The following is a 14133-nucleotide window of genomic DNA, read 5'->3' as shown; positions in this document are numbered from 1 at the left end:
TGACAGTGGGGATGGTGTGTTTAGGGTGATGAGCTGTGTTGCCTTTACGCCAAAAATATCGTTTGGCATTGTTGCCAAAAAGTTCGATTTTGGTTTCATCTGACCAGAGCACAATCTTCCACATGTTTGGTGTGTCTCCCAGGTGGCTTGTTGCAAACTTTAAACAACACTTTTTATGGATATCTTTGAGAAATGGCTTTCTTCTTGCCACTCTTTCATAAAGGCCAGATTTGTGCAGTGTACAACTGATTGTTGTCCTATGGACAGACCGTCCCACCTCAGTTGTAGATCTCTGCAGTTCCTCCAGAGTGATCATGGGCCTCTTGGCTGCATCTCTGATCAGTCTTCTCCTTGTTTGAGATGAAAGTTTAAAGGGACTGTCGGGTCTTGGTAGATTTGCAGTGGTATGATACGCCTTCCATTTCAATATGATCACTTGCACAGTGCTCCTTGGGATGTTTAAAGTTTTGGAAATCATTTTGTATCCAAATCCGGCTTTAAACTTCTCCACAACAGTATCACAGACCTGCCTGTTGTGTTCCTTGGTCTTCATGATGCTCTCTGTGCTTCAAACAGAACCCTGAGACTATCACAGAACAGGCGCATTTATACGGAGACTTGATTACATACAGGTGGATTATATTTATCATTAGTCATTTAGGACAACATTGGATCATTCAGAGATCCACAATGAACTTCTGGAGTGAGTTTGCTGCACTGAAAGTAAAGGGGCCGAATAAAATTGTATGTGCAAATGTATTAATGTATGAGGGAAGGAGATCTGTTGTTTATACTTACAGTATAATGAAAGAGCCTGCACTGTGCTATATCAAGACCATGTATATATAGAAGTGTAATATACAAACCAAATAAATCAATTGTGCATACATTAATTGCATATAGACAGTCTGTAATGTGCTAGATCAAATCAATATACAGTAAATATAGAGGTATGATCAACAAACTAGATAACATATGGCTATATGTCAGCATATATGAAAAAACTGAAGGCAGCACTCCTTTTCTAAGAGTAAAAAATGTGGTTTTATTTCAGACCCACATGGTTGGTGACATTTCGGCTCATGCAGAGCCTTTATCAAGCAGTGAATCTAATACACTTGTGCATATATATAGGTATTTTTCAAGTGCTCCAATTAATTTACAAATGTGCATATCACATATTAATTCACATATTTTCATATTTATAAATCATAAACAGTGATTACATAATATTCTAGAATTCATATTAGAGCTATTGAATATCATTTTAAGGCTTAATTATTTTTTGTTTGGAGACAGTTACTACAGGCATCGGCGAGGGACAGCTGTGGGGGCCAATATGGCCCCCGCATATGCAAATTTGGTAATGGGTGCCATGGAGGAGGACCTCATCTATGTATCCCACCACTTTAGACACGTTTTGGTGTGGTGGAGGTACATAGATGATGTCTTTCTCCTTTGGAAGGGCACTCAGGATGAGCTCACTCAGTTTCATGAATTTATTAATACACTGGATGAGACAATCAAATTCACATTGGTATCCTCAAGTGAAACTTTGCAGTTTCTTGATGTGTTAGTGGAACTTAGAGGTGGGAAATTAATAACCACTCTCTATGTGAAAGAAACTGATCGTAACAATTTATTACTTTTCAACAGCCAACACCCACGTAATGTGATCAAATTCATTCCACATAGCCAAATGATGAGAGTGAAATGAATAGTTAAGGATGAAAACCAAGTACATGAAGACATGGATGATATGGTGAAGAAATTTAGAACTAGGGGATATCCTAGAAAACTTTTAGATTGTACCAAAAGTGAGGTTAACAAATTAAGGAGACTTGATTTGTTAGAAATTAAAAATTTTAAGGGTGAAATGAATCGGGTCCCATTTGTCTCAACTTTTGCGGAAGAAAGTGGGGAGGTTGCAAAAATTATAAGGAAACATTGGGGTATGTTGAATAGGTGTCTCCCCAATGTGAAGGAATTTCAAAATCCACCACTTTTTTCATATATAAAAAACAAAAATATAAAAGATGTTCTCATTAAAGCGGATGTGGGTCCATTATTAAAAACTCTGCAACAAACCTTTTTGACAGGTAGGGAAAGAAAGTGATGCTATCCTTGTTTGGTATGTGTTAACTGTCCACTGATGATGAAAGGAAGTGTTTTTTCACATTCTATTACACAAAAAGAATATAGAATAAAAAATTTCCTCACGTGTAATTCAGAATATGTTATATACTTGTTGCAATGACCTTGCAATCTGTGGTATATTGGGGAAACCACGTGTGATTTTAAAACGCTCATTAATCAGCATAGATATACCATAAGAAAGAAAAGGATGGATCAACCAGTCCCCAAACATTTTGTTGAGTTAAAACATACAGAGAAGGATCTGAGCTTTAGAATATTAGATATGGTACCAGTACAGAGAAGAGGGAGAGACAGGGAGCGTATGCTGAAACAAAAAGAACTAAAGTGGATATACAAACTAAATACATTAAAGGGAATCTGTCACCCCATTTTAGCGCTATAAGCTGCGGCCGCCGCCATCTGGGGCTTATCTACAGCATTCTGAAATGCTGTAGATAAGCCCCGATGATACCTGAAAGATAAGAAAAACACGTTAGATTATACTCACCGGGGAGCGGGGGCAGGTGTGGTGGGTGTCGCGGTCTGGTCTGGCGCCTCCCATCTTCATACGATGATGTCCTCCTCCTTGCTTCTCCCTCGGCTCCTGCGCAGGCGTACTTTCTCTGCCCTATTGAGGGCAGAGTAAAGTACTGCAGTGCGCAGGCACCGGGTAAGGTCAGAGAGGTCCGGCGCCAGCGCAATGCAGTACTCTGCTCTGCCCTCAGCAGGGCAGATAAAGTATGCATGCACAGGAGCCGAGGGAGAAGCAAGGAGGAGGACATCATTGTATGAAGATGGGAAGCGCCGGACGGGACAGCGACACCCATCGGACCGGACCGAACGCCGGGGTGAGTATAATCTAACTTTTTTTTCTTATCTTTCAGGATACATCGGGGGCTTATCTACAGCATTACAAAACGCTGTAGATAAGCCCCTGATGACGGTGTCGGCAGCTGAAATGGGGTGACAGATCCCATTTTAAACCTATGGGGTTGAATATTGATTTCAAGATTCACGCTGTCTTTTAATCCCTGAGATATGTTGATGTATGCTTAACTCATCTAAATGGTGTAGAAAGATTTTTTTTTTTATATCTTTATTTATATAGGATAATAATTATCTATGAAACTATAACTTATTTATCCTTCTTTTTAGATACACATTGCACAATGTCGGATGGAGACATAAGAGCATAAGGAGGATGAATGCTGCTATCATTTTTTGTATTTTTTATATTTTTTTATGTGATAACAACTATTGGCCAACATATATCTAATATTAGACCATGATATGGGATTGTTTAATATACATTAATATGGACCTTGGTTGAGACACCTCGGTCTTGGCGAACTGAGGACTCACCCGAGGTGTCCATAAGGTTGCAGGAGGTCACCTGAGTAAGGGACCTTCAGGCATACCTGGATGAAAAAAAAAAGTAAAAAATTCCCAAAGGTCTTATTAAAAAAATATGTATGCACAGCGCTGAAATATAAGCGATTGTTTGAATTTGAAAAGTATCGTTTGGCATGAACAATAGAATTAAAAACACTTATTTAGTATGCAATTAAAAAATAGTGAATCATGATTACTTTCCTCTTCCAAGATGGTGCTGAGATGTTGCATAGTGTGCACTGTGCATGATATGGGATTTTTTAAATATACAGTACATCAATATGGACCTTGGTTGAGACACTTCGGTCTTGGCAGACTGAGGAGTCACCCGAGGTATCCATAAGGTTGCAGGAGGTCACCTGAGTAAGGGACCATCAGGCATACCTGGATGAAATAAAAATAAAAAGTCCCAAAGATATTATTAAATAAGAGCATATGTGCACAGATCTGAAATAGAAGTGACTGCTGGAACTTTAGAAGTACCATTTGGCATAAATAATAGAATTAAAAACATTTATTTAGTATGCAAAAAAAATAGTGAATCATGATCATATGCCTCTTCCAAGATGGCGCTGGGATACTGCATAATATGCACTGGGCAAGCGCACTGAGTGAAATATTACACAAGATATATGATTGGCCATGGTGTTGTTACTGGCGTTATGTGAATGAGAGACATGCGCAGTAGACTATAATGAATGCCAGAGATGGCTAATGGCATCCTCCATGTGTGCTGTGGATTCCTGAATTAAGTGAGTGTTTTTGTGTACACAGCTGCACTATTTTAGGATTAGCAATGCAATTAATACTATTTTGTAAGATTAACACAGTTTTTTGTAAGCACTTTATACACAATGCACTTTATGTAACAGATGATATTATGTAATCACTGTTTATGATTTATAAATATGAAAATATGTGAATTAATATGTGATATGCACATTTGTAAATTAATTGGAGTACTTGAAAAATAGCTAAATATATGCACAAGTGTATTAGATTCACTACTTGATAAAGGTTCTGCATGAGCGGAAACGTCGCCAACTATGTGGGTCTGACATTTTTTACTCTTTGAAAAGGAGTGCTGCCTTCAGTTTTTTCATATGTGAATTTTGGCTCTTGGCATAATTGCTTGGGAGGCCTGTGCACCTGAAGATTTTGGATTGTGCTATTCCATTTTCTCTTGCTATATGTCAGCATAGAAATGTCAAGTATAAATGCACAAGCAGTTGGTCAGATAACATATTATATGCCTAATCAGAGGCGTATCTAGGATTTCTGGCTCCCGGGGCAAGAATCTGGTTCGGCGCCCCCCCCCCCCAAGTACATATGCGACCACTTAGCCAAGTACCCACGAGCTGCTCTCCCTAATGCTCTCAATGTTCAGTAAAAAACTGAAAGCAGGATGAGAAGCTCGTTGTCACAAGACCATAACTGTGAAAATCGCATATGAGTGAAGTGTCCATGTGATGACTACCGGAACCTGCAGAGCTGAATCCTGACATTGCAGCTTCTGAATTCTCACAACGAATGCACTGCACACTTTTAGGATTCTCCCTTGCCGATGTACAGTCATGGCAGCACAAGTATGTGATTTATATACTTCTGGCCACTTTCCGACTAGACGTGCCCGGCCTCGCTCCGTTCATTTTCATTGAGTGAGGCCATGCATGTCTAGTCAGCATGTGACTGCATGTATGTAAATTACCGGCACGAGAGAATCCTAACAATGTTCAGTGAGCACTGTGAGAATTCAGAAGTCTGCAGTCACATAGAATGTCTGCAGACTCAGCACAAACCTGGACAACCCCTTTAATGCTCCTAAAAAATAAAAACGTGAGAATAAGTCAGTATCACAAATAATATTTACATCCAGGTACCTTTTAGATGACGTCGTCTCTGAAGTCGTTCTCCTTTTCTTCTTCTTGTCCAGACCCCATGATGAGTTTTCTCATCCACAGCCATCTCTGTAGACTTCTATCTTTAAGGGGATCGTGTGGAGAGTTGGTGCAGAAGTTGATGGAAGTGTCATTATAATGCTCCTCAATAAAATTATCTGCAATATACTGTCTCCTCACACTATTCCCCTCTCTCCTCATACTGTCTCCTCCAACATCCCTCTGTTCACCATACTGTCTCCTCATATATTTGCCCCCTCACTCTCTATACTGTCTGCTCACACATACCCCTGACTCCCCATACTGTGTCTGCACACATCCCATCACCCTCACTCCCCATACTGTGTCCACATACATTCACCCGTTCGCACTCCTTACTGTCTGCACCCATCCCCCATACTGTTTCCTCATGCAAACGCTTCATTTTGTGTCCTCAAATCTCCGCACACACATTAAATACCATCCCCACTCCAAATCCCCCCATCCCCAATCCCCCACACACATTAAGTACCCCCCATCCCCACTCCAAATTCCCACACACACATTAAATCCCCCATCCCCACTCCAAATCCCCCTACACGTTAAGTATCCCCCATCCCCACTCAATAACCCCTCATCCCTACTCCCAAATCCCCCCACACATTATGTACCCCAATCCAAATCCCCCCACACATTATGTACCCCCACTCCAAATTCCCCCAATACATTAACCACCATCCCCACTCATTAAACCCTCCACTCATTAACCCCTATCCCCACTCATTAACCCCCCACACATTAACCCCCATTCCCACTCAACCCCCCACACATAAACCCCATCCCCACTCATTAACCCCCCAGACATTAACCCCATCTTCACTCATTAACCCCCCACTCATTAACCCCCCCATATATTAACCCCCCATACATTAACCCCCATATCCACTCATTAACCCCCCACACTCATTAACCCCCATCTCCACTCATTAACCCCCACATATTAACCCCCATCCTCACATTAACCCCATCTCCACTCATTAACCCCATCTCCCTTCATTAACCCCCACTCATTAATCCCCATCCCCACATTAACCCCCTTCCCCACACATTAACACCCATCCCCACTCATTAACCCCATCCCCACACATTAACCCCCAACCCCACATTAACCCCCATCCCCACACATTAACCCCACACATATTAACCCCATCCCCACACATTAACCCCCCCACTCATTAACCCCTATCCCCACACATTAACCCCCAACCCCACATTAAACCCCCACATATTAACCCCCATCCCCACTCATTAACCCCCATCCCCACACATTAACCTCCATCCCCACTCATTAACCCCATCTTCACTCATTAACCCCCACACATTAACCCCCCCACACTTATTAACCCCCATCCCCACATTAACCCATCTCCACTCATTAACCCCCACACATTAACCCCCATCCCCACATTAACCCCCATCTCCACTCATTAACCCCCACACATTAACCCCCCACTCATTAACCCCCATCCCCACATTAACCCCAATCTCCACTCATTTACCCCCACACATTAACCCCCTCACTCATTAACCCCCATCCCCACATTAACCCCCAGCTCCATTCATTAAACCCACATATTAACCCCCCACTCATTAACCCCCATCCCCACAATAACCCCCATCTCCACTCATTAACCCCCACACATTAACCCCCCACTCATTAACCCCCATCCCCACATTAACCCCCATCTCCACTCATTAACCCCCACACATTAACCCCCACTCATTAACCCCCATCCCCACATTAACCCCATCTCCACTCATTAACCCCCACACATTAACCCCCCACTCTTTAACCCCATCCCCACATTAACCCTCATCTCCACTCATTAACCCCCACACTTTAACCCCCCCACTCAATAACCCCCATCCCCACATTAACCCCCATCTCCACTCATTAACCCCCACACATTAACCCCCCCCACTCATTAACCCCCATCCCCACATTAACCCCCATCTCCACTCATTAACCCCCCACATCTCCCATCTTCGGTGGTTCTTCAGTGACGTCAGCAGCGTGATCACATGACATGATCATGCTGCTGACGTCGCTCTGACCCGGCGGTCAGAGCTTCAGTTGTACTGGAGTCTGTATAGACGCCAAGTACAATTGCTGCCTGGGAGCCGGCGCGGCCTCCTTCTCTGTGCCGTCTGTCAGCTTGACAGCCGTCACAGAGAACAGCCGACTCTCAGGCCGGGGGGCGGCAGAACGCAGCCGCCAGGGAGGACACTGCGGACCACTGCATTAGGCGGCCCGACTGCACCCCCGGCTGCCCCCCCCTGGATACGCCTCTGTGCCTAATGGATCTAATCGGCATGATAGAAGCATAATACCTATGTATAATATAGCAGAGACTCACTAGGGACGCATCCACCCTGACGCGTGTTTTGGCATTGCCTTCGGCATCTACAGTATCTCTCACACAACAGAGCTCTATTCCTAACTTCAAATTTCCTAACAGAAATTTCCCATCATTCCTTGCTGGTTTCATGCTTGCGCACTTGAGCAGGTATATATTTGCAGACTTATATTCCATGAAATGTCATCTTTCCTTCTTGGACTTACCTATGCAAATATTAATTCAGAGTTCTCGATTCTATCTTTTAAAGTTACCTAGAAATGCAATGTAAGTGCAATAATGTCTTTTACTGGAAGTATCTCTCTTTGGTTCTATTTTTTTTGTGGAAATATAAATTATGCATTCTTAATTTTAGGTGTTTACATTGCTACCAAACCCAAGTACAGAAAAGGTATTAAGTTATTATGAAACCCTGGCCTTGTGCTGCTGTTGAGCACATCCTAATAGCCTCATACCTCAAATATCCCAATGTGCATGGTCTGGGTGCATTTTTCCAATCCCAACGTTTTACTTTATAAATGACGGCAGAATAACTCAATGAAATAACTGTTCAGAAAGCCAATTTCTGGCTGTTGTGCTCCCAACAAGTTGATACATTCCATTTCCTTAAAGCACAAATTCAGTTAAATGTGTTTGGAAAAAAAAAAAGATGATATCCCCTCCTGCTTGGTTTTAATCCTTGAAGGATGCCCAACTCACATGGAAATAAAATACACATGGAACCGTTTACAGCTGATGAAAATTGTAAGCTCAGAGCGCTGACAGTGTGTCCAAAATGCATGGCCGTGTTTTTCCAAATACTCTCTAAACCCACAACAACTGGCCTCGCTCTGTGAGCACCTACAAGTCTCGGTGGGGAAGCCTCTACCTCACACTATTTGTTTTGTATGTGGTGCCAAATCTCAAGAAGAAAGTCATTTTGAACATAAACGCATGATGTAGTGGCAGATATATGTTGCCACTGAGAGTCATTTTTGCCTAAAGGCATTAACCCCCACATTGTGCTGGAAGACTCTGTGCTGACAAATGGCATGGCTCCCTAGCAAGCTATGGAAGCATTCCGAAATTATATCTCCCACTGTGTCCCTTCTCAATTTCAAGCACAGGGACAGACTGTTCTCTGTAGATTATGGTTTAGAAGAAAATCCCTTTATGTTAAAATAGCCAATTATAAATGTTAGGGTGGGCCTACTAAGTTAGGAGGTAAAATAGTTTTTTTCATTTTCTCGTGCAAAACGTTTCACCCAAGTCATTCAGTTTAAGGGCAATGGTACCAAACACTAATGAAATGGATGACTTATGACTTTGCAGTAGGTAATAAAAATGCATTAAAACATTCTCTCTCTCTCATTATTCTGGCATTTGGAAAATATTAATAATTCTGGTAATCCTAATTAACCTAAAACAGGAAAGGTTTATTCTGATTTCATGTCAGATATTTAAAAAATCATGTATATGTGTATTTTTATATAGTGTATGTAAACTTCTGGTTTTAACGGTACATATGCACATACATGAATAGAACGATATAAAGAACGCCATATAAAGAGAAGTACTATATAAAAATGAAACATGACTGATTTTCTTTTATTTCAATCTCATTTTTTCTCTGTGACTGCATCCAATCTCTGTATATACCTCTACTTACCAACTTGTAATATAAAATATACATATACAACTTGTACATGTTTAGCGCCTCTCTACATATTGATTCGTTTTATCCTATTTGAATGCATATACACTCCCTGACAGAAGTTATGTCGCTTATCCATGTTATGTAAATAAAAGCTTATAACCTGACGTTAAATTCATCCATTTGTTGTATAAATTACTCTTTTGAATGCTGAAACCCTCCGAAATGTGGTTTCGCTTAAAAAAATAAATTGTCATCAATGCAGAAATATTGATCATTTAATGGACACAGAATGATCAGATTTTGGCAAGTCAAAAGTTTTGTCAGCCACAGAAAGTAATGTGATATTCAAACAAATAATTACGATAACTTAAAATATAAATATATGTTGCATAACATTGGTGAATTAAGTTGTGGTGCTATTAGAGTAATGTTTAATATTTTGTGTGACTGCAATGAGCTTGAAAGACTGCATCCATGCAGTTCAACAATGATTCATACAATTTATTAATGAAGTCATCAGGAATAGCAAAGAATGCAGTCTTACATGCCTCCCAGAGTTCATCTAGATTCTTTGGTTTTGTCTTCCAAGCTTCCTCTTTCATCCTACCCCAAACATGCTCAATGATGCTCATGTCTGGTGACTGGTCTGGCCAGTCCTTGAGCACCTTGGTATTTTTTGCCTGGAGGAACTTTGTTGTAGAGATGGATGTATGAGATGGAGCACCATCCCGCTGCAGAATTTGACCCCTTTTATGATTTGGAATATAAGAGGTAGCTAATACTTCTTGATATTTTAGGCTATTGATATTGCCTTCCACCTTACAAATGTTCTGCACACCCCCATACTGAATGTAACCCCAGACCATGATCTTTCCACCACCAAATTTAACTGTTTTCTGGGTGTATTTTGGATCCATACGGGCTCCAGTAGGTCTCCTGCAGTATTTGCGGCGGCTGTGGTGTAATTCTACTGAAGATTGATCAGAGAAATCCACCTTCTGCCACTTTTCCAGCATCCATCTGTTTAGCAGGCTGTGGGACTTTGCAAATGCCACACGTTTTTTTATTTGCCTTTTGTTTAGTGCTGGCTTCAGGGCACTGACTCGACCATGGAGGCCATTTCAAGACCGAATCCTACCAACTGTTCTAGTTGACACAGGGACTTGAGGTGACCACGCCTGTTGGAGCTCTGCTGCAGTGGAAGAGAGGCTTGCTTTGGATTTTCTAACCAACAAACGTTCCTCCGGAGCAGTTGTCTTGCGGGGTCTGCCAGACCTGGGCTTGTCAAACACATCTCCAGTCTCTTGGAATCTTTTTTAATTCTTTGTACTTGACGCTGAGACACTTTAAAGGTGCCAGTCACCTCTGCAGTGGATCTGGTCTTCAGCCTCTTGATAATCCAGGTTTTGGTCACAGGGTGGATTTTTGGCATGTCTTAAGAGCTCAAGTTGCAGCTCAAGTGAAGGTCTGGGGTGCTGGGTTTCTTTTTATACACACCCACTTATTAGCCGATCATTTACTGAGCACAGGTGAGGATGTAAACTAGGATTGGGTGCATTATATGACCAGGTGACAAAACTTTTGTCTTGCCAAAATCTGACCATTCTGTGTCCATTAAATGATCAATATTTCTGCATTGATGCCAATTTATTTTCTTAACCGAAACCACATTTTGGAGGGTTTCAGCTTTCAAAAGAACAATTTATACAACCAATGGATGAATTTAATGTCAGGTTATAAGCTTTTATTTACATTACATGGATAAACGACATAACTTCTGTCAGGGAGTGTACAGTATGTTTATATCTTATAGGCTGTGATTAAGGTCCGATTTAGACCTAAACGTTTGCCGAACTTTCACTTCTGGAGGGCTATATATGACTCAATACAAGCAACAAATTTAATTTCACCTGAAATTTGGAGTAATGTGGTTTTACGTGGAATAAAAAAAATCAATGCAAAAAAGGAACAGCATTTCTATAACATCCAACTCCGAATAATTGGATGTTCTTCTATATTTATTGATTGATGTGACACCCAATATTGGAGATCTTGCTATTATTTCAGCATTATTATAAGGCGGAGACAAATAGGAATCATCAAATCCAGATGTTTCATCACCTAAATAATGCACAGAACTGTGTATGTGAAGAAAGGAAAAAAACATTCTTTTAATAATGAAAACAACCTCAAAATCTTTGTGACGTCAAAAAGCAGACATGCTGTAAGATCTCTGAAAGGTCAGATTTCACCCGGCTAAGCACTCCTTCTCAGGCAAAGCAGGCATCCAAAATGATATTCTCTTCATTTAGAGGAAATTAATATCAAGACTAACACAAGCTTTATTGTTGGATGGAGAAACCAAAGCTTTAATCCAGCGATCCATGTGTTCACAGGCTTGCTTCCTGTCTCCTGAGGATTACTGTCCCCCAGGAGATGAGAGGAAAAGAAAAGAAATCCAAATCACTTCATTTTGTTCCTGCTTTGATACATCTTCATACTCATAATCATTGTAATACAAAAATGTGCAGCCTAGAGGGCAATGCAGAAGTCCTACTTATAGTAGATAAGCCCCAGATGGGAGCTGTGGTTTACTGCTTGATTGATTGCTTTACTGTGAATTTCGGTAGACTTCAGGGAAGATGTCAACGCACAAGGGCGACCATATTGGTGTTGGTAAAATAGGGCAGCAAAAATCTACAGGGCACTGTACAGAGTCACATGTTATCAGAAGAATATGGGAGTACTTTTTTTTTTACAATCGGTATAACTTAAAAGTACAAATATAAGAACCAAAAAACTAACCCTACCTCTGAACAGAGTAAAGCAAGTGTGAACAGGTGCAAACTGCCATGATTGTGCAATAAACAGACAAAAGAATACAGCAGCACACTGCAAACATTAAAATGTATGCAAACATTGTGAAAATTGAACTGCAATATGGTTATGTAGAATATAATTAGAAAAATTAAGGTTCACAAAAAAATAATTGGCCAATTTATGTGTTAAATACCTTCATTTTTATAACTATATTCTATATTGTAGTAATGCAGTTCAAATTTCTTTTATTTAATGTTTGCCTACATCTTAAAGGGAACCTGACAGCAGTTTTGGCCTATATAAAATATGGCCATCACCTTTCAGGGTTTATATACAGCATTCTATAATGCTGTATATAAGCCCCCAACCAGACCTGGAAGAACTGAAAAATAAGGTCTATTATACTCACCTGCAGGGCGGTCTCGTCCGATGAGTGTCGCTAGTCTTGGTCCGGCGCCTAACATCTTCTTATGATCATCGCCTTCCTGCTTGCTTCTTGTGGATGACGTGACCCTGCATCATCCACACAGGCTCCCTGGCATTGTGCTCCTGCGCAGGAGTACTGTTGGGGGCAGAGCAAAGCACTGTGCTGGTTCCGGGGCTCTTTGACCTTTTCCGGCACCTGCGCACTGCAGTACTTTGCTCTGCCTGCAACAGCATAACAAGGTTCCCATATACCGCTATATAGGAAAAATGAAGAGATCCCAAATATAGTAAAAACAATTTTATTTGATTTATCCAATAAAATCCATAAAATTAAAAAAGCAAAATGCCGTATAGGGGACGCTAGAGCACACAATACAATGAAATACAAAAAATGAAAAAACCACTATGGAAATGGACAATATTATCAAGCTATAGGCAGACTGAAAACGGCATTCCTCACAACGTAAACAAAAAGCATCTATATGCAGGTATATATTAATGCTCAAATGAGCTGATAGTATAACACCTAATGCAATCTAAAGCATATATAATAGATAAATGCCCAATATGCCCTAGTATGCAATATTCAAAGCCCAGTTTATATATCACATACAAAGTGGTGCCACAGTGGTAAATATAACACCTGTATAGAGATAGGAGACTATAATTGCAAAACTCCAGTGTATGGTAACACATAGAAATTGTAAATAGGATAAAAATCCCATTATAAATGAGTTTACAAGGCCCACAATCAAACCAATAAAACAGGTAAGTAGTAAACTATATTTACCGATGATGGAAGTAAGTGCTCGTGGCGTCCCCTCACCGCGACGCGCGTTTCACTGCCAGCTTCTTCCGGGGGGCGTGTGGACACATAATGGACTATTGGTGACTGAACCTACCGATTTCGATGAGTTTGGCTGTCTTATTTGTTTGGTAGCTCCTGACAGAAGCTTCTTGGGGGGGAAATAAGGATCTGGCTTGTCGTATTCCAGACTGAAGATACTTCTGTTCTCCCAGAGTTATGATATACAAGAAAAAATTATATTGTGGCAAGGTGCTAGCCAGAAGAATGTGTAAATACTTTCATGACCAAACATTACAAAAGTACTCTGTTAGAGATACCTTTATTGGCTTACGAAACAATTATATTTGCAAGCTTTCAGAGCACAGATGCTCCATCTTCAGTTAGATTACAAATTAATTTCTAAGATGAGAGCTCAACATTTAAGGGATATTACATTAGGAACCTTTGTGGATGGGGTGGATGTGGTAATGCTACTTAAACATAAACCAAGGAAACCAAAATAAGTTTTTTGGTACAAATGGAAAGGTGGTGGGAGTGATGGCTTAGTGATCTGGATTCAGTACAGTCTGGTGGAGGTGTGAACTGTGTTCATGTATTGAGTCATAACTCCAAATGTTAAAT

This window comes from Dendrobates tinctorius, unplaced genomic scaffold (assembly GCF_039654945.1).
Source record: "Dendrobates tinctorius isolate UK_male_01 unplaced genomic scaffold, ASM3965494v1 ptg000046l, whole genome shotgun sequence".
Classification (NCBI taxonomy): domain Eukaryota; kingdom Metazoa; phylum Chordata; class Amphibia; order Anura; family Dendrobatidae; genus Dendrobates; species Dendrobates tinctorius.
The sequence above is the reverse complement of the archived record's forward strand: the minus strand, read 5'-3'. Positions refer to the sequence as shown.